We start from the raw sequence: 23098 nt of genomic DNA, 5'->3' as shown, positions 1-23098 counted from the left end.
CCCGAAGGCGGCATCCTCGTACCCTCTCACATCTACCTAGTAGAACTTAGTAAATGTATGGACCGAAGACCAAGTAGCAGCCTTACAGATCTATGCCATGGAGGCCTGGTGATGCAATCCCCATGAAGCACCAACTGCTCTAATTGAGTGCGCTGTCAACTGAAAAGGAGGAATCTTCTTTTCTAAACCATAGGCCTGAATAATGAATCCAACATGCAATAGTAGATTCCGATGCTGCCTGGCCCTTCCTTGGGCCCTGTGACAGAATAAACAGACAATCAGTCTTCCCGTATCTGAGCCGTAGCTTGCAGATAAACTTTTACAGCTCTTACAACATCTAGAGAGTGTAGACTCAGAAACTGATTCAGGCTTTTCAGATCTAGAATAGGTCTGACAACCCGGTTTGGTTTTGGAACCGTGAAAAGGTTTGAGTAAAACCCTGATCCTTGATCTTCTGGGGCTAACTCTATGATTACCTCTTGGGACAACAGGTGTTCTAAGGCCAAAAACAAAGGCCTTCTTTTTCCTGGATCTTTGGAAATTCTTGATCTCAGAAAACAGGGTGGCGGAAGTTCTCTGAATTCTAGCTTGTAGCCTGAGGACACCGTGGAAATTATCCACTTGTCCTGAACTTCTTCCCGCGACAGGCGTTTAAACTGTAGCTCTCATACAGTAAAGCTCTTATCATGTATTCTCCCTTTCCTCTCCTCTTGTTCATTCACCATATGCCTTGTATTCTGTTGATAGAATACAGCTGGGAGACAAAGACTGAATATAGGAATATACTTCTATAGGAAGTGTCTGAACATTGACCTTTATGGAAAGATAACCTTTTATCAAAGAGCCTACTTCTACCAAACCCCTTCATCACATGTACACAAGAATGAAATAGCATTTCAAAATAACCAGTGCAATACTATGAAGCTTGGAAGAAAGTGTAGTATAATATAAACACTGTTGGCAGTTAAATAATCTATTTATTAACCGCTTCAGCCCCGGACCATTTTGGTGGTCAAAGACCAGGCCACTTTTTGCGATACGGCACTGCGCGGTTGTGCGACGTGGCTCCCGAACAAAATTGTTGTCCTTTTTTTCCCATAAATAGAGCTTTCTTTTGGTGGTATTTTATAACCTTTGCGATTTGTTTTTTTTTGCGCTATAAACAAAAAAAAGAGTAACAGTTTTGAAAAAAATTCTATATTTTTTACTATAATAAATATCCCCCAAAAATGTATAAAAAAAATGATTTGTTTCCACAGTTTAGGCCGATACGTATTCTTCTACATATTTTTGGTAAAAAAAACGCAATAAGCGCTTATTGATTGGTTTGCGCAAAAGTTTTAGCGTCTACAGACTAGGGGAATTTTTTTATGACATTTTTATTAATATTTTTTTTTACTAGTTATGGCGGCGATCAGCGATTTTTATCGGGACTGCAACATTATGGTGGACTCATCGGACACCTTTGACACCATTTTGAACTATTGTAATTTTTACAGCGATCAGTGCTATAAAAATGCACTTATTACTGTAAAAATAACACTGGCAGTGAAGGGGTTAACCACTAGGTGGCGCTGCAGGGGTTAAGTGTTCCATAGGAAGTGATTCTTACTGTTAGGGGGCGTGGCTACATGTGACACGTCACTGATGACCGTTCCGGATCACGGGGAACGGTCATCAGTGACAGTGTCACTAGGCAGAATAGGGGAATGCCTCGTTTACAAAGGCATTGCCCTGTAAATAGTTGTGCGGCAGTCGGCAATTGGTTTATAAAGATCTCTACAAAAGAGCTAAAAGAGGAACATTGAAGGAGGAATGAGGGAGCGAGGTATATAGGGCCAGATTCACGTAGAAGTGCGGCGGCGTAACGTATCGTAGATACGTTACACCACCGCAAGTTTTCATCGCAAGTGCCTGATTCACAAAGCACTTGCAATGAAAACCTACGCCGGCGGCCTCCGGCGTAAGCCCGCGTAATTCAAAGGGGCGTGAGCCATTTAAATTCGAACGGCGACGTGCATAGCGTACTTCCGTATTCCCAGACGTCTTACGCAAGAAGGAAACATTTTTAAATTTCGACGCGGGAGCGACGGCCATACTTTATACAGCACATACGTGTGCTGTGTAAAGTTAGGGCACCAAAAACGATGACTAACTTTGCGACAGGAAACTAGACTAGCAGCGACGTAGCGAACGCGAAAAACCATTGTGGATCGCCGTAACTCCTAATTTGCATACCCGACGCTGGTTTACGGCGCAAACTCCCCCCAGTGGCGGCCGCGGTATTGCATCCTAAGATCCGACAGTGTAAAACAATTACACCTGTCGGATCTAAGGGCTATCTATGCGTAACTGATTCTATGAATCAGTCGCATAGATACTCTGAGAGATACGACGGAGTATCTGAGATACTCCGTCGTATCTCTTTTTGTGAATCTGGGCCTTGGTTCCATAGCAGGACAATGGGAGCTATGGTAATTACCCATTTCCTTCTGATGTTTTGTGTGCTAACATAAACCCCCAATTCCTATAGTTCCCTCACAATTTAGGTTTGAAATAGACATTTGTTTGCTTTAACATGACAATTTAATTCAAAGTAATTTTTATGATTTTTTAATATGCAGTTTCGTTAAAATAACATCTGGTGACCCTGTAATTAAGGTCCTTGTTCAGGGACTTTCTTTTATTAGGTGACAACACCATGTCCTTGTCTCTAAAGTGTGCTCCTGCATTGTAACCCTCGCACATGCTCTTGCAATGGAGACTACAAGTAGCCGTGTCAACTCACATTGCATAGACATGGTCCATTCTTGTCATTACTAGGAAATATGCCCTGAGAAACCCAACATTGCAAATGTTGCATTATTTTATGAAACAAATGGCAGTTATTTTATACACAATGGGGGTTATTTACGAAAGGCAAATCCACTTTGCACTACAAGTGCACTTTCAAGTGTAGTCACCGTAAATCTAAGGGGTAGATCTGAAATGAGGGAAAGCTCTGCTGATTTTATCATCCACTCACGTGCAAGCTAAAATGCTGTTTTTTATTTTCCTTGCATATTTTCCTCAGATCTACAGCGACTTTACTTCCAAGTGCACTTGCAGTGCAATTGTAGTGCAACGTGGATTTGCCTTTAGTAAATAACCCCCAATGTGTTAGCCAATTTCTAGTAAGATTTACAAGTATTTTGAGTCAAATAACTTTTTATTCAAACAAATACCAGGGTAAAAACTTATATATGGACAAAAATGTAAAGACTTTCCATTATAAGTCATACTGTCAATGAGGACTATATTAGAAAAAGCGATCAAAACAGAACAATAAAAATATAACGAATACGGTACCCAAAAACGCAGTACAACATAATAAACTCGATCAGAATGAGAGGTAACAGACCCTTGTTTTCGCAATGAAAAACAGGACAGGAAAAGGGAAAAAAAACAAACACACCTGAGAATCTCTTAACAGCCACCACAAAAGGAAATGGCATGTGCCACAGTGAAACCTTATTAGATTTCGGAAAGTGACTGAATCGCTATAGGCCTGCCAGCACATCCACAAAATGCGTACTTTTTTAGGGACTATCCTCTGCAACCACTGTTTCCATAGCCATGATGTCAGTAAAGAATCTGGGCCCACTCCAAAGGGTGAGGGAGTATAGGTGTTTTACAGTGATGGGATATGGCTACCCAGGCTGCTAATAAGCAATGTCTAAGGATGCTCTTTTTGATTTTGGAAATGGACCCACGGATCATTGACAATAGGGCGACCTTGGGAAAAGCCTTAATGTCAGATATACACATAGGACGTAAATATGTTCTGTCAGAATGAGCCAAATGTGGAGATAGGAGCCCTTAGCCTCTAGGCAGCGCCAACACAGACTAGGTGTGGAGGGTTATATACGGTGTAGGTCAACTGGGGTCCGGTACCATAGGGATATAATCTTATAGTTCTTCTCCTGAAAATTTGAAGACATGGATAGTTTATGAGTGAAAATAAACCATTTTCTCCAATCTTTTTCCCACTTTGGAGGGTACAGCAGTTCCCCAACAGAGGTCTCCTTTCTCAGTATCCCATATAGGTGAGATACCATGTGGGTAGGGGGTGTGTCCTGGGAAAGGGAATGTAAGGTCAGGTACTACTCGGGCATCTTTCTTAAACCTATGGAGAAAGACTGACAGTTAAAATTGCGTAAGCCAAGGTTGACTATGGGTTGAGAGTGGGAGAAGTGGTGTTGTGCCTGAGAAATAGTGCAGTCAGGGTAAAAATGGCGTATTTGTGGCCAGTCATTTGAGACAAAAATGTGACAGTGGTCGTCTGGAGTCCTGGTCCAAAAGAGGTGTTGTCAAAAATGGGAGTCAAGGGTCCCAGTTGGTTAGAAAAGCCCCGAGCCACAATGCCCCTATCCCAGAGGAGCAAGGGGTGTTGGATAAAGTTCATAGTCTGGGAGGCCAAGACCGCCTGCCGATTTAGGCATATAGAGAGCCGCTAATCTCAGACATGAGCGATGCAAAAAACCCCACATAGGTTTACACGTATTTTACTTTGAGATGTTGGGAATGTTACGTATTTCTAATTTGAGAACCCTTGGCAAATGCCTTTTGGCTTCCTAAAATGGCTTAAGGGGACAATTACATCAAGAAGATAGTATAGAGGATGCAGTTGGATGTGACTCATATAGATCGCACCTAGAGTATGCTCCGGCCGCACCTAGAGTATGCTGTCCAGTTCTGGGCACCAGTCCTCAGGAAGGATATACTGGAAATGGAGAGAGTAAAAAGAAGAGCAACACAAGCTAATAAAGGGTCTGGAGGATATTAGTTATGATGAAAGGTTGCGTGCACTGAACTTATTCTCTCCCTGGAGAAGAGACGCTTAAGTGGGGATATGATTTCAATTTACAATTACAATACTGGTGACCCCACAATAGGGATAAAACTTTTTTGCGTGTAGCGCCTGGTTACTTCTAAGAACCAGTGCTAGTTTAAATTTAGAGGGGGTCAGAGAGTAAGTTGTCTCTGACCAGGCTGATTTGCTTAAATTTGGGTCTCTGTCTCAGCTTGGCTTTGCTGTGGGCTAATTCTGTCGCTTCTGGGGTGCTGATGCCCCTCCGGGACAACAGGTGGCAGCAGTGGAGTCAAGGTTTGGGTGCTTTTCCCCAGCAGCCTATCAGGAGGGGTTTTCCTCGCTGTGCATGCTGGGGGAGGGTATTTATGGGGCAGACGCCATTGATCTGGTTGTCTTATTCCAATGTGACACCCACCTTTAGGGTGACCACATCACGGCGCCCCGGTGACATGGCCTTCCAGGCTGGGGTGCACGTGCCATGCAGTGTTCCTGGTTCCGGGACTACGCTGGTCTGGAACATTTGCTGTGACTGGGCCCCAGTGATCGACTGGGTCCCCAATCCTGAGAAGATCTCAAGTGTTGTTCCTTTGAGAGGAAGCTGGTTGGTGGGAAGCCCGCCTGAGGAGAGCCAAGAGAGGCTGGCATTCCAATAGGGTCTTGACCATCCACAGGGGATCAAGGTAACCGGGTGCTGAAAGGCTGGACGTTGGTCACCTATCAGTCGGTAACCTAACTGCAAACTACCTGAAGGAGATCCAGGCACAAAGTCTATCAAGGAAGATTATCTCCGCTATCTCAATTCTAAGGAGGGTCTGTGGCAGAGACCTTTCCCTAACCCTCCTAGTGGTATTCCTGAGTCTGACTCGGGGTTAGATTTTTCAATACCAAAGCGGTAACCCGAGTCAGACTCGGGCTTGCTCGCTGCAGCAGCAGATAAAGTTACATTCACTCTGGTCCCTGGATCCAGCGATGCCACCGCGCCTGTGTGAGCGAGCGGGTCCTCGCTCGATTCACACAGTGTCTCCTGTGCCGCCGATCTCCGTTCCCTGCGACGTTACGACGTACGGGAGCGGAGAACGGCGCCAAATTCAAAAACGTAAACAAACACATTACATACAGTATACTGTAATCTTATAGATTACAGTACTGTATGTAAAAAAATACACACCCCCCTTGTCCCTAGTGGTCTGCCCAGTGCCCTACATGTACTTTTATATAATAAAAACGGTTTCTTTCTCCCTGCAAACTGTAGATTGTCCATAGCAACCAAAAGTGTCCCTTTATGTCAAAATGGTTTTAGAGCAGCTAGAAAACAGCGATAATAAATTATAATCACCTTGCAGAATTGTGCGATAGCGATTTGTGGGGAAATTCGTCATAAAAAAATAAAAGTAATGACAGCGACAATTCTGCAACTGAGCAAATTTCAGTGATTTTGAGTTGATTACAATTATTGAATAATTTTTATTAATAATTATATTACTTGTTATAATTATTTATAATTATTTATTATAGTATAATTTATAATTTTGTTTTAAAAAAAATGTCATACCCGGGATGCCTACTAGTCTCTTGTTTGGTCAGATTTAAGTGAGTTATTCCTAAAAATTACAGACCTACAGTATAAAACCCCAAATTTCCTTGCAAATAATGGTACCGCTTTCAGCACCTTTTTTCTGAAATAATCATACCGCCATGGAGGTTAAGTCCCAAGTGATACTCTAGCTACCAGGTCAGTGAGAGAGGCCTATCCGGGTACACTAGACCCACTCTGGCTGGAGTGGCGAAGAAGAAAGTGTTGTTGGAAGCAGGACTGTTTCCCTATTGCTACGCCTGAATCTGCTATTTCTCCTTCTGCTGAATCTCTACCTTTCACCACAATTTTTATTGTTTTTACCCGGCTGGGTAATAAAGAGCACAGAAAAAGACACCTGTTGTGGACATTCCGTTACTACTACTTTCACCATACACCCCTAGACGGCGGAGGAGCCACGAGGTAACATGCCACCCAAAACAAACCAGCAGCTCCTTCAGGGGTAGTGCTACACGCGGAAGGGAGTTTAACAAGACACAAAGAAGAATAAGAGGTTTAACCTTAAACTGCGTAGAGGGTTTTTTACTGTAAGAGTGGCAAGGATGTGGAATTCCCTTCCACAGGTGGTGGTCTCAGCTGGGGGACATTGATGGTTTTAAGAAACTATTAGATAAGCACCTGAACGACCACAATATCGAGGGATATATAAGGTAATTCTCACATATAATCACACACATAGGTTGGACTTGTGTCTTTTTTCAACCTCACCTACTATGTAACTATGTAAGATCAGAGATAAGGATCTTCCAGTGCAAAATGGTTTCCAATGATAGCCTGTTTTATTAATACTAAACTATAGAGTATGTAATGCCTGCAAAAAAGGTATTACAAAAAAGACTGATTCAAGGCTGAACTCAAGGGGAAAAAAAACGATACCTTCTTCCCTCATCCCATTTAAAGGGTTAAACTTAATTGCTCTGTTTACCAAAGGGATAATAAATAAGGTGATATATTGACCTTATTCCTCACTTTCCTAGGCAGCTGGTGCTCTCCTCAACTGTCCAACACTCCCAGGTTGTGGCCCTCTTCACTTTCATGTACAATGCAGGCGTGATGGTTGACATCCGGGAGCTGCAACTGGTCAGGCAGTGAAGGGAAGGCTAGTCAAACCAAAAGGAGGAAGCCTGCAGGATCAAGAAATAAGGTTAGTATATCACTTTATTCAGCCCTCAAAATTTCCACTCTTTGCTCGCAAAATGCGAGTGGAATTTAGTCCAGGGCGAGTGAGGACTTGCGGGGGTGAACCAGGCTGACACTTTCCTGGCTGAAGCGATCAGCCAGGAAACTCAGCCGAATGACACAGCGAGCGGCAGGGTGGACAAATTAAATTGAGGCGTACCAAGTGGGGGGCGGGCCACACTGGGGTGCCACACACTGGGGGGTGTCAGGTCGGCGCCCCCCCCATGTGACTGAAGCAGTGAAAGTGCCGCCGCCGCCGCTCCATGACTTTAGGCAGTGGCATTGGCAACTGAACTAAGAGATGCAGGCAGATACCGCGATAGGGGGGGGGCGGGGTTCGACACTGCTGTACCATTCCCACCCTCCTCTCACGGCGGCAGCTGAGCGGTCCCGATTAGCGGTGTTCGGCACACGGCACTTCTAACAGAACAACTGACAGCCCTGCACAGCCGAGTGAAGCCGCCGCCTCCCCCTCCTCTGTTTATGTGTACAGAGGGGGAGGGGACCTTCTGTGCATGTTCTCGCTCGCTGATCTGAGGTCCTGAAAGGGGGGAGACTGCACTGATGAGGGTTTGCACTGTTTGCACTGAGGGGGGTTTGCACTGGGGGGGACTGCACTGATGAGGGTTTGCACCGTTTGCACAGAGGGGGGTTTGCACTGGGGGGGACTGCACTGATGAGGGTTTGCACTGGGGGGGTGCTGCACTGTGAAGGGGTTTGCACTTAAGGAGGGTTTGCACTGAGGGGGAAGGGTCTGCACTGGGGGGTTTGCACTGAGAGGGGTCTGAACTGAGGGGTGTTTGCACTGGGGGGGTGTTTGCACGGGGGGTGTGTTTGCACTGGGGGGGTTTGCACTGGGGGGTTGCACTGAAGGTGGTGTGAACTGAAGGGGGTCCAGAGCTGTGGGGGGCTGTGTAATGTTAGGGGGTCCAGAGCTGTGGGGGGCTGTGTAATGTAAAGGGGTCCAGAGGTGCAGGGTGCTGTGTAATGTAAAGGTGTCCAGAGCTGTGGGGGGCTGTGTAATGTAAAGGGGTCTAGAGGTGCAGCGTGCTGTGTAATGTAAAGGTGTCCAGAGGTGCAGGGTGCTGTGTAATGTAAAGGTGTCCAGAGGTGCAGGGGGCTATGTGATGTAAAGAGGTGCAGGGGGCTATGTGATGTAAAGAGGTGCAGGGGGTTATGTGATGTAAAGAGGTGCAGGGGGCTGTGTGATGTAAAGGGGTTCAGGGTGCTGTGTAATGTAAAGGGGCCCAGAGGTACAGGGGCTATGTGATGTAAAGGGGTGCATAGGTGCAGGGGGCTGTGTGATGTAAAGGGGTGCAGGGGTTGTGTAATGTAAAGGGGTGCGGGTGTGTAATGTAAAGGGGTCCAGAGGTGCTGTGTGAATGTAAAGGGGTCCAGAGGTGCAAGGTGCTGTGTAATGTAAAGGGGTCCAGAGGTGTGGTGCTGTGTAATGTAAAGGGGTCCAGAGTGTAGGGTGCTGTGTAATGTAAAGGGTCCAGAGGTGCAGGGGCTGTGTAATGTAAAGGGGTCCAGAGGTGCGGTGCTGTGTAATGTAAAGGGGTCCAGAATGTAGGGTGCTGTAATGTAAAGGGATGCAGAGGATGCAGGGTGCTGTGTAATGTAAAGGGGTCCAGAGGTGGGGATGTGTGATGTAGGTGTGGGGTGTGCGTGTGAGAGATGCAGGGTGCTGTGTGTGGTGGGTGGGGGTGCTGTGTAATGTAAAGGGGTCCAGAAGTGTAGGGTGCTGTGTAATGTAAATGGATGCAGAGGTACAGGGGGCTGTGTAATGTAAAGGGATCCATAGGTGTGGTGCTGTGTAATGTAAAGGGGTCCAGAAGTGTAGGGTGCTGTGTAATGTAAAGGGATGCAGAGGTGCAGGGGGCTGTGTAATGTAAAGGGGGTCCAGAGGTGCAGTTGTGGAGAGGGGGTTACACAGTAGTAACAAAGAGATATTGAAGGATGCAGAGGTATGCAGGGGGCACAGTAGGGTGTTTTTACATTTTACCATGGGGGGGTGCAGATATAGGATCCGCCCTGGGTGCCAAATGCTCTAGGTACGCCCCTGGCTGGACTGCCCTGGCGCCGCTTTGAGCCGTGACTGCAGCTCTCTCCTTCTCCTCCTCTCGTATCACACACACAGCGCTTCCGCTGTGTGTCATGGAGCTGGGTCTGTGTTTGGCTGCAAGGTCCCTAGATCGGCTAATGTGATAGTAGATTGAATCAGTGTTCTGCCTATCACATTAACCAGTCTAGGGGGGCGGGACCTTGTCACAATGTGCCGCCAAACACAGTCTCAGCTCCATGACACACAGCGGAAGATGCACGCTGTGTGTGTGATACAAGAGGAGAAGGAGAGCGCTGCAGCCTCGGCTTAAAGCGGTGCCAGGAAGTGATGATGGGGGCACAGTAAGGCTGCAAGTGATGGGGGCACAGTAAGGCTGCAAGTGATGGGGGCACAGTAAGGCTGCAAGTGATGGGGGCACAGTAAGGCTGCAAGTGATGGGGGCACTATTGTTAAAGTTGTTATTTATTTTTGGAAACGTATTCTGCTTAAAATATTTAACAGTGTAATTTCATGAGATAATTTACAAGGTCGTGTTTAGGGGCGGACTTAGGGGTGGGGCAGGGGAGGTGTTGGGTGGGGCAACTGGTGGCGAGTAACTCTTAAGGCCTGGCTAGTGGCTCAGGACTTGAAATTTTGAGCCCTGACTTTTTTATCATTAACCCTTGTAGTGTGAAGGGGGATCGACTGCAAAGGTGTTTTTTTTAACCAGAGTTCATTTTTAACTAAGTAGAAAGTTCCCTCACTTAAATGTTATTACATTGTGTTTATGACAGTTAAATGAACTGAAGTCCTCCCAGCTCTTTGTTTCTATGTAAACACAATCTCCCATTAATTTTTCAGCAGTCCAGACAATTACTGCTCTGGATGAGTACCAAAACATTATAGATTTAATATAATCTTGGAGGTTTACTGAAGTCTTTCCCACAACATAATATGATACCAGCAATTTCTATGAAGCGCCAGCGTCTACTCCCATAAACTCCAATAATGAGGTGCTGTAGAAGAACAGCTGTCTTGAAACCTTGCTGCCTCTCAAAGAAGCGGCACTGCTGGATAATAGCATCCAGCGATGGCTGGCAAACAATAAGTGTTCAAGTCTATTTATGCCAGGCAGCTGCGACTTCTAACTGCTCTTCTGTATGTCTTGTGTATGCAAACGTTTCACCTTCAGAAGAATGGCAGGAATGGAATCTGAATTACTGTAGGCACACATTCATTTAACGCAGACAATCAAATTGGGAGCTGCTGCCCATAATATGGGGTTTGAAGGTCTGTCAGTCAACAGATGGGTTAAATGTTTGCTGGGCCCAGTTAAGCTATTGATAATACGAGTATGGATGTTGCGTAGCAACAAAGTAGATTCTTTTTGCTCACCCTGCTGTCGCTGGTATCTTGCCATATCCTTCTGTTCTGTGCAAAAACTCTTGGGGTTTGGGTCCATTAACCTTTTCACTGCCTAAAGCACATTCATAGCTAAGCTGGCAGATGCAGATTATTTTGCACTGTCACTGAAGTGGGTAGTCAATAATTTAGAACAATCTTCATAAGACTTGTACTGAGAACAGTTTGTTTCTGTGGGCGTATCTCAAAAGGCAGCGTAAAGTGCAAAATGTAAAAACCCTTAGTAAATTAGATTTCGGTGTACTAATGTGGAGAAAGAAGAAATCTGATGTTCTTAATACATAATATTATTAATTAGTAAATAATAAATAGCTGGATTCAGGTAGGGCAGCGTAACTTTCAGGCGGCGCAGCGTATCGTATTTACGCCTTAAGTCAGAGAGGCAAGTGCTGTATTCACAAAGCACTTGCCTCATAAGTTACGGCGGCGTAGCGTAAATGGGCCGGCGTAAGCGCGCCTAATTCAAATTAGGAACAGGGGGCGTGTTTTATGTAAATGACTAGTTACCCGACGTGATTGACGTTTTTTACGAACGGCGCATGCGCCGTCCGTGTACATATCCCAGTGTGCATTGCTCCAAAGGACGCAAGGACATATCGGTTTAGACGTGAACGTAAATTACGTCCAGCCCCATTCACGGACGACTTACGCAAACAACGTAAAATTTTGAAATTTCGACGCGGAAACGGTGGCCATACTTAACATTGGCTAGGCCACCTAGGGGGCAGCTTTATCTTTATACCGGCGTACCTCTTACGGAAGCGCCGTCTCTTTACTGCGACGGGCAAGCGTACGTTCGTGAATGGGTGCGTATCTAGTCATTTGCATATTCTACGCCGAACTCAACGCAAGCGCCACCTAGCGACCAGCGGAAATATTGCACCCTAAGATATGACGGCGCAGGCCGTCGTGTCTTAGCTAGGTTTAAGTGTATCTCAGTTTTGAGCATACACTTAAAACATACGACAGCTTAGATTCCGAGTTACGCGGCGTATCTACTGATACGCCGACGTAACTCTTTGTGAATCCAGCTAAAGGTGTGAAAGACTACATGGTCTAGTGACTGCAAGTTTGACAGACCACAAATGCTGCTAGAGCTCTTGAACTGTTGGGTCAGACAAAAAAATGCAGCTTGAATTTGAAATTGTATTTATGCCTTTCCTTGTCATAAAATAGTTAAAATAAATGTAGCGCCCCCTTACTTTCAGTATGGGCACTACGCTAAAGTTAATGGGGAATGGGAGAGTTACTTTGCTCCCATTCACAATTTGTTTAAATTTTGGGACTTCTGTCATTCCAGAAATGTCCACTGGGTCAGTCTTTGGTCCAGGCATGCAATTCCATCCCTGGCCAGCAGTTGGCGGCAGAGGGGTTCTGGCGGAGTAAGTTTCTCCAGCAGCCCATCAGAGGAGTTTTTCCGCACGGGGCGTGCTGGAGAGGAGTATATCTGTGACAGGTGTCATGTATTCTAATGGACCCTGCCGGTGTGGCCTCCTGGCCGAAATTGCAGACTACTTGGAACCTCTTCCGGAGGTACAAGGGGACCCCAGTGACTTGCTGGGTTCCCGGTTCTATTGAAAGGATCCCAGGCTGGGTGCCATTCGATTGGGGAGTTGGTTTGAGGGGGACCCGGAGGCAGGCCGTCCACAGAGCCTCAACAAACCAATTGGGGATCTGGTGACCAGAGTACTGACAGGTATGTTTGCTGTCATCTGGTGACCAATGCAGAAATCTACTGGGAGGATTCGCTCCATCTATCTATCTAGCTCAGTTATTGTACTTGGCCTGTGGCAGAGGCCCTAGAGCCGGGCCTGTGAGAGAGGCCTGTTCCTCCCAGAAATCCTAAGTGATGTCTCAGCTGCCAGGCTTATAAAAACGGGTCTGTCCGTAGGCACTTTACCCACTCAGTTGGAGTGGCGACGAGTTACAAATTGGTACTATACAGAGCAGTACTGACTGCTCCATTTAATATCCAGGCCTGATACTGCAAGGTTCTCTCTCTCTTCATTAACCTCGTCCTTCCCAATTTATGTTGATGTTGGCTGTGTTGGCCTGGAAAAATAAAGCATTGAAAGAAAAACCCTTTATTCGCTATCTGGACCTTTGCTCACTGTTTATTTCTACAGCTGCACCCCTGGGCCATATCAAGGTAACTCCATAAGCCGATCCCAAAAACAAACCAGCGGCTCCTGCAGGGGTAGGGGCTACATAAATGTATACACATCATTTTATAAAAAGGTATATACTGAAAGCCAGCATTCAGAAGCTGCAGGAGGAACATCTGCATTATGCTATTCAAAATAAAAACATTTGAAATGCTGAACCATTTAGATTCATTGTGGCCCTTGACAAGTTATTAAATCACTTAAGTGGCCCTTGCTCTTTAAAAAGTTGAGCACCCCTAAATTGGACCCTTCGGGTCTGGTATGGATTTTAAGGGGAACCCCATGCCAAAAATTCATACCAGACCCCATGCAGCCTGGCTGGTCGGGAAAGGGAGGGACGAGTGCAAGCCCTCCCCTCCTAAACCATACCAGGGCACATGCCCACAACATGGGGGGAGCTTTGGGGCAGGTCTCTTTCCCAAAACCCTGGGCTGTGGTTGTGGGGGTCTGTGGGCAGGGGGCTTATAGAAATCTGGAAACCCCCCTTTAACAAGGAGGCTCCCAGATCCCGACCCCCCCCCCCATGTGAAAAAGTATACCCGTTCACCAAAAAATCAAAAAGGAATAAAAACACAGACAGTTTTTTGCCAATTCTTCAAAAAAAAAACTGGGTCGTCCTATGTTAATCCATCAGCAATCACAATGACGATGAATCGCCGGGCCCAAAAAAGAACAAAAAAAATGCTCCGTCCACCGTAAAGGCAAACCACTAAATAGATTGCCGCTTGACAGTTCTTATATAGGTAAGGGCGGGACCACATGGCAACGTCACCAGGTGGCATCGCCCTCCTTGTGACATCATGGACCAGTGCATGCTGGGTCAGTGACATCACAAGGGGGTACACTTGAAATTGCACTGAAAGTGCACTTGGAAGTGCAGTCACTGTAGATCCAAAGGGGAAATGCAAGGGAAATAAAAAACAGCATTTTAGCATACACTTGATTGGATAATAAAATCAGCAAAGGTTCTCCTCATTTCAGATCTACCCCTCAGGCCGCGTACACACGGTCGTTCCAAATCGATGAGAATGGTCCGATGGGCCATTTCCATCAGTTCACCGCTGAAGTGGCCTGATGGTCTGATGTGCGTACACATCATCGTTCCAAAAACCGATTGGGTCAGAACGCGGTGAAGTCAAACACACAACGTGCTGAATAAAACGAAGTTCAATGCTTCCAAGCATGCGTCGACTTGATTCTGAGCATTCGCGGGTTTTGAACCGATGCTTTCTGTACTAACCATCGGTTTGGACCGATCGGGCAGCGGTCCATCGGCTGATTTAAAGCATGTTTTAAAATTTTGGACCGAAGGACAACGGACCGATTGGCCGTACACACGGTCGGATTTGACCGATGAAACTGGACTTAAGGCCGTTTTCATCGGTTTGGACCGACCGTTTGTACAAGGCCTCAGATTTACAGCGACTGCACTTCCAAGTGCACTTTAACCACTTGCCGACCGCGCACCGTCGTTATACGTCCACAAGGTGGCTCGGCTGGGCGAGAGCACGTAATATGACGTCCTCACTCCCAGCCGCCACTAGGGGGCGCGCGCGCGCCGCCGGAGGCGTGCCCCCCGCTCGCCCCCGACTCCCGTGCGTAAACACACAGCTCCCGGTCCTGTCAGCAGGGGAAATGCTGATCTTCGGTTCATACAATGTATGAACCGAGGATCAGTGTTTCCCCTAGTGAGGCCACCCCCCCCCCCACAGTAAGAACACACCCAGGCATACTTAACCCCTTCCCCGCCCCCTAGTCTTAACCCCTTCACTGCCAGTGGCATTTTTATAGTAATCCAATGCATTTTTATAGCACTGATCGCTATAAAAATGCCAATGGTCCCAAAAATGTGTCAAAAGTGTCCGAAGTGTCCGCCATAATGTCGCAGTACCGAAAAAAAGATCGCTGATCGCCGCCATTACTAGTAAAAAAAATATAATAAAAATGACATAAAAATACCCCCTATTTTGTAAACGCTATAACTTTTGCGCAAACCAATCAATAAACGCTTATTGCGATTTTTTTTTATGAAAAATATGTAGAAGAAAACGTATCGGCCTAAACTGAGGAAAAAAAAAAAATGTTATATCTTTTTGGGGGATATTTATTATAGCAAAATGTAAAAAATATTAATTTTTTTCAAAATTGTCGCTCTATTTTTGTTTATAGCGCAAAAACTAAAAACCGCAGAGGTGATCAAATACCACCAAAAGAAAGCTCTATTTGTGCGAAAAAAAGGACGCCAATTTTGTTTGGGAGCCACGTCGCACGACCGCGCAATTGTCTGTTAAAGCGACGCAGTCCCGAATCGCAAAAAGTACTCTGGTCTTTGGGCAGCAATATGGTCCGGGGGGTAAGTGGTTAAGTGCAATTTCAAGGAAACTTTGCACTTGTAGTGCAAAGTGAATTTGCCTTTCGTAAATAACCCCCTCTGTGTCTCTAATAGCACAGGATTACTGAGAAATACAGTCTGATCTGTACTAATCGGACTCACTGTACAACCACACTGGATATAAAAAGTCTACAAACCCTGTTAAAATGTCAGGTTTCTGTGATGTAAAAAAATAAGACAAAGATAAATCATTTCAGATTTTTTTCCACTTTTAATGTGACTTATAAACTGTACAACTCAGTTGAACAACAAACTGAAATCTTTTAGGTGGAGGGAAGTAAAAATAAATAATAAATAATAATATGGTTGCATAAGTGTGCACACCCTTAAACAAATACTTTGTTGAAGCACCTTTTGATTTTATTATAGTGCTCAGTCTTTTTGGGTGTGAGTCTATCAGCATGGCACATATTTACTTGGCAAATACAGTCTTTGCCCACTCTGCAAAAAGATTTCAAATCTGTCAGATTGCGAGGGCATCTTCTGTGCACAGCCCTCTTCAGATCACCCCACAGATTTTCAATCTGATTCAGGTCTGGGCTCTGGTTGGGCCATTCTAAAACTATAATCTTCTTCTGGTGAATCCATTCCTTTGTTGATTTGGATGTATGCGTTGGGTCGTTCTACGTTAAGGTAACCAGATTTTTAAAATGAAATCCAGAGACATAATTTTTTTTTTTAGTAATGGCGGCAATCAGTGACTCACTGCCCGTCGCCGATTCACAGCCTGTCAAGTCTTAGGCCCCATACACACGATAGAATCCATCCGCTGAAATTTATCCGCGGATCGGTTTCAGCGGATCGACGGATTTATCTGTTGATCCGCTGGAACGTACACACTAGCGCCCAAAAATCCCCGCGAACCAGAACGTATGCAACGTAAACCACGTAAGACGTCACTATAAAGGGGAAGACCAAAGTCAATGGCGCCGCCCTCTGTTCCGCTTTTGCTAGTTCCCTGTGACCGCGTGCTAGTGAAGGTTTGGTTAGAGCCGATTCGTGCTTTTCAGTCTCCGCGTTTTGACAGTAGGTATTCTCGGGTTCAGTGCGTTTGCTTGCGGGTTTGCAGTTGGCATTCAGGCACAGGCTTTCAGCACGTTTCCGCGTACTGTGCGCTCGTATCTGTGTGTCGTGCGGGCTTAGCAGGTTGTGCTGGATTTGCGAGTGCTTTCTGTTGGAGTGTGTTCTTGACTGACCAGCCGGCCGGTTTGAATCCATGATGGAGCAGCAGCGTCGATTCTCGCGAATTGGTGCTGGTTATGGGATTGCTTATGGCCATGTCCAGCGAACCTGTTTATTGGCCAGGAACACTGGGAGAAGGCGTTTCTGGACCAAGAATTGGTTGCGCCAGCGTGACCAGTTTTCTCATATGCCTCTGCTTAGGGAACTCCAGGAGAATAATTCTGATGATTTTCGGAATTTTCTCCGCATGACGGACCCCGTATTCAACCGTCTGCTGGATCTTCTGTCCCCCTATATCACGAGGCAGGACACTGTGATGCGCGATGCCATCACGGCCGAGCAGAGGCTTATTGCCACGTTGCGGTACCTGGCGACTGGGAGGAGCCTGCAGGACCTCAAGTTCTCGACAGGCATCTCTCCCCAGTCACTTGGGGTCATCATACCGGAGACGTGTACTGCCATCATACGTGTTTTGAAGGAGGAGTATATTAAGGTAAGTTCCCTAATTTTAACATCACAATGTTTTTTTTTTAAATGTGTGAGAAAGTCAATTTTTTTTTCTTCCCTAATAACCATGAGATTGTAATCTGCTGTGTGTGGGATGTTCCCTTTTCTCCCCATGCATGTTGTTAACCTTTACATGTTTGTTTTGGGCCTACCTGCATATTTTGTCCTTACCCACCATAATCCTGTCCAGCATGCTTACCTAGGCCCCAACACACCTAGCCTAATTTTTGGTTATTTTTTGGCTAATCCATTGTAGCTCTGCCCCTCCCCCCCTCCTCCCCCCCGAAAATAGTTTCTTGCTCTATCATCAGAGGGATGTGGAGTCTGATAATTAAGTGGGCCTATATTTTTGGCAATAAATACTCACTTCACAATGCTTGTAGGAAATGTGAATCCTGTTGTTGATGTTGCACAATGATGGTTTTTGTATTCTGTTTGCAATGTTTATGTGCCAAAGTACTAAATCTCTTTATTTGTTTGTCCCCACAGCTACCCTCCACACCACAGGAATGGCAGTCTGTGGCTTCCCAATTTGCCCAGCGTTGTGATTTTCCGAACTGCGGTGGAGCAATAGATGGGAAGCACGTCTGCATTGTGCCCCCACCCCACTCGGGGTCCTACTATTATAACTACAAGGGTTTTCATAGTATCGTGTTGATGGCGGTGGTGTCGGCACAGTATGAGTTTCTCTATGTGGACGTGGGGAAGAACGGCCGGCTGTCAGATGGGGGAGTGTTCTCGCAGACAGAATTCTACGATCGTCTCCAAACTGGTGGTCTGGCACTGCCACCAGATGAAGATAATGTGGAAGGACTTCCGTTTGTGTTCCTAGCGGACGAAGCTTTCGGGCTTGGACCTCACCTAATGCCTGCCTTTTCCCCAGAGGACCCTCACCTTACAGAGGAAGGTGTTCAATTATCGGTTGTCCAGGGCTCGGAGGGTAGTCGAGAATGCCTTTGGGATCCTCACCAACCGGTTCCGCCTTTTCTTGACAGCGATACATCTGGCGGAATATAAATTGAACACCATTGTATTTGCCTGCTGCATTTTGCACAACTTTTTACGCAGGCACTCCCAGACGTACCTACCCGACAGTGTTTCTGAGGCAAGACTACTCTCAGATCCTCTCCCTGGGCTGGTCACTGGTCGCGCTGGCATTGGCACCCAATCAGCTCGTGAGGTACGCGACAAATATGTTGAGTACTTCATGGGTCGGGGGGCCATTGCTATGCCAGATGATATTACTTTCTAATTCGGCCCCCAAAAGAAAGGAATATTCACAGAACTAATAAATAATTAGACCATTGGACTTTATACAGTTGTTTGTCATTACTGCTTTTTCTATTTTTATCTGTCTTCCTGGTTAGCCACAAAAATAGTGCACTTCTAGTGCCAAATGTATGGTTCAGGTTTTAGTAAATAAACACAATTGCACATTATTCACTCATCTCCAAACTGGGTATTCAGCATCTTAAATAATCAAGCCACTCCTTGTAATGATTTTCTAAAATATTTTTTTATTGTCAGCTTTTTCCTTATTTTTTTTAGGAATATTTTTATTATTAAACATGCCAACATTTTTAGTTTTCAAGGCTTTTTTTTTTTTTTTTTTTTCCGTATCAATTTTTTTGTTTTTTTGGTCCAAACCATTTTGGATATTTTTTTTTGGTGTTCACAAACAATGTTGTACAATTGTACAATTTTTCACAAAAAGATTGTATTTAACAAGTGTAAACGTCACCAAATCTTTTTGGTGTCCTAAAAATTTTTTTGTTTTTTTTAGAAAAAATATTTGTGCAGATTTTTGACCTTTTGGATTTTTTCATTATTTTTGTGGGTAATTTTTTGAGAAAATATTGATCACATTTTTAAAAGATATTTGTTCACCCAATAAAAGTTTTATTTTTTTTTCGAAATATTTTGAAAGATTTTTTTTTTAGATTTTTTTTAAAAATGTTTATTTTTTTTTTTTTTTTTTGGTTTTTTGGAACTCCAAAAAAAAGATTGATCTCATTTTTTGGATCGATGTGTGGTTAACACATCGATCCAAAAAATGAGATCAATCTTTTTTTTGGTGACGTTTGCACAGAAAAAGTTAAAAAAAAAATATAAAATTAAATAAAAATAAATAAAAATTAGTTAACAAAAAAAAGATTGGTTAAATCTTTTTTTTGTTAACTAATTTTTTTTTTTTTTTATTTAATTTTATATATTTTTTTTAACTTTTTCTGTTTTGTATGGCTTGTTGATTGGAAGCCATTTTGAAAATACCAAAAATAAAACATGTCCCAAAAACTAAAAACACAAATGTGTCACTTTTGCATTCCCAAAAACAGTCATGGTGTGAGGTCACACCGGAACACGCCAAAATTTGAAGATGCACACATTCAGTGCTATTCGCCAAATGTCAGTTCTACAACATAGAAAGACTTTAAAATGGCGACATGTGCTATCTGCCATCATGGGTGAACAATGTCTGGGTTTTGTGGGAGCAAACCCTTCCTCGAAAACTAATTGACAATCGAGGAGGGGGTTGTACCCACAAAGCACAGATATTCTATATTCTGTGATGGCAGATAGCACATGTTGACACACTGTGTGTGCATCTTCAAATTTTGGCGTGTTGCTGAGTCATACATTAAAACAGGTTGGGGGATGGGCGGTGGGGGGGGTGTTTAGTCTTTGACACGGCCCATCATGTCAATGATGTTTTTATAGTTTTGTTCTATAACCACCATTCTTTGCCGCATAGTGTCCAGCTCGGTGCAGCACTCGACAATTACATTCCGCACATTCTGTTCCATGTGAACCATCTGTTGCCGCATATTCGCCATTTCGCTGCTGCACTCCATCACTTGCTGGATAATAATTCCCGCACTTGCCCGAGAAAAATGTGGAACAGCATCTTCATCCCCTACAAAATGAGGAAAAAATATAAAATTAGCCATTTGACCGGCCTAGATACATCTAGGGTTGCCACCTCATCCCTTTAAACCAGAACACATATTAATTACACAGGTTCTGTGGCTGATTAAAAGGTGGTAATTTAACTCACCTGGTGCCATATCTGCATTACATTAGCCACAGAACATGTGGAATCCATATGTGTTCGGGATTAAAGGGATGAGGTGGCAACCCTAACTACATCTGTTTTGCCCTATCAAGCTGGGGTGACACTGACCTGATGTTGTGCCGATTTCCTCCTCCACCACTTCTCCATCTTCATAAACTCCTCCTTCTTCTTCTTCCACCAATCCACCATCTTCAAAATCTCCTAAATCTTCTTCTTGAATTTCATCTTCCTCCTCAACAACTACCAGATCAAAAATTACGCCATCCTCCTCTCTTCCTTCCTCCTCCTCCTCCACATCCTTATCTCTTCCTTCCACCTCCTCCTCCACATCCTCCTCCTCCACATCCTCCTCTCTTCCTTCCTCCTCCTCCACATCCTCCTCCTCCACATCCTCCTCCTCCACATGGCCAGATGGCAGATCCCGGGCATGTCTGGCCCTCTCTGCCTCCTCGAATTGCTGGCGTCTTCTTTCCCCTAGAAAGAATAACAAAAAAAAAGGTATACTCATCAGCACACAGATATTGTAGAGCAGAAATCGCACACATTGCATAGAAGTTTAGAGGCTTTTTTTTAAAAAAATGTTGTTGTCTTATCACCCCAAACCTACATTTTAGGATGACTTCTAGGCCAAGCTCTGATTAATTCCATTTTTAGCTTAGTGACACACATGGATGTCCCCCCCTTCAAATTTTGAGCTGAGACCATCCACATTTTAGTGTAATCTTTTGGGGGAGACACAGGTGCTCTGGATTACAGATCTGAAAACACCTGCTTAGGAGCACTGTTTGCATTTCCCATTCTTGGATTTAAATTTTCGATTAATAAATTTTTACACAATGTTTACAAACAATATTTTTGGCAAGAGAGGCATGTCCAGGTGTGTTGTTCCTGGGCCAACATCGTATTTTTGAGAAGCAACCTGATGTGAACAAGGTTTACTATTAACAGTCGTTGGCCAAGCAAATGATATTTTGAAAAATAAAATTATTTAAACATGTGTTCAGAAGTACAACCAGGCCAAGGATACAGATGTAGAAATGTACCTGACCAAACATTCAACTAATAAAATTGTCCCCACCCCTCAAACAAAAAAAGAACTTACTTTTTTTGAGTATTTTTTTAATTTTCTTCAGTTGATGTGGCTCACGGAGCTTTAAGTCGGACCACCGCTTCCGTAGCTGCTCCTTGGACCTGGCGATCCCAAACATCCTCTGCATTTTCCTTGCCACCTTCTCCATAATTTTCCCCTTCCTGCGGTTGGGGGTCTTGTATGGGCCATATTGCCCATCATAGTCCTTCCTCCGCATAATCTCTACCAGCTCCACCATTTCGTCGAAAGACATATTAGTTGCCTTATAACGTTTTGGCCGGGATCGGGACGTTCCTGCCTCTGTCCCCTCATTTCTGGCCTGAGAGCTCCGTGCATGCTCGCCTGTCATCGCCATCTTTCATCCCCACAGAGATTAGGGGCGTGGAAAACAGGAAATGTCCCGTCATGGGCGGGGACGAGGGCGGCGGTTCATACATACGCGGAGTGTAGAGAATGAATAAGACGTGATTACGTAGGTTACGCGGAGATTATTCGCCCGTTTCACAGAAGTAACGCCATATTTTTTGAGTTAACATTGATTAGGGGGCATGGCAATGGTGACGAAAGCGGTGTGTCACGCACACGCGGAGTCTGTTAAAGGGAACCTACGTGATTACGTTGCTTACGCGGAGATTTAGTAGAACATTTGACAGCAGTAACACAGTTAACGCCAGATTTTGGGAATTAACATTGATTAGGGGGCATGGCAATGGAGACGAAAGCGGTGTGTCACGCACACGCGGAGTCTGTTAAAGGGAACCTACGTGATTACGTTGCTTACGCGGAGATTAGTAGAACATTTGACAGCAGTAACACAGTTAACGCCAGATTTTGGGAATTAACATTGATTAGGGGGCATGGCAATGGAGACGAAAGCGGTGTGTCACGCACACGCGGAGTCTATAAAAGGTAACCGACGCGATTACGTTGCTTACGCGGAGATTGTTTCATTGAGCTGCATGAGGAGCTAGAGATAATAAGGTAAAAAATTAAAACATGGGATCAGCAGAGGCCTAGAAACTTGAGAGCCATGGGATTGTGGTTTTGTCTGTTGTTTGCAGCCTTTTAACGCAACTTAGTATGTTTCTTGTGTCCCCAAAACTGAATTTAATTCTCACAATGCTTTCACACATCACGTAAATCTAGATGTGAAGAATGCTCTACCTATTTGTATTTTTTGCCAGGTGTATTGTGATCATGCAAGTATTGTTCTGTGTTGGTTGGCCAGAGGTTATTAGGAAGTGTATTTATATGTCCGGAATGATGAGGGGCATGCTAAGTACACATGAAATAGTGCCTTGATGAAAGGTCTAAATCTAAAAATTTGTGGATGGGTCTAGATTACACGTATTTAGCAAACTGATTTGAAAAAGGGTCTGCATGTGAAGTCATTTTTGGTCACAACAATGGGGCAGAGCTGGCCAGCATTTTGGCTGCAGGAGACACTGTGTTTGCATAGTACTTGATCAATCTGGGGCCACATATGAATACAATGGGAATGCTGGGCATTTTTTAATGTTTTTTTTTTTTTTTTTGTTTAACAGTGTTCATCTTAAAATTTCTTCAAAAAATTCAAAAATGGAAACAATCGTGGGAAA

This window comes from Rana temporaria, chromosome 3, assembly GCF_905171775.1.
Source record: "Rana temporaria chromosome 3, aRanTem1.1, whole genome shotgun sequence".
In the NCBI taxonomy this organism is placed as follows: Eukaryota; Metazoa; Chordata; class Amphibia; order Anura; family Ranidae; genus Rana; species Rana temporaria.
Note: the sequence above shows the minus strand (reverse complement) of the source record.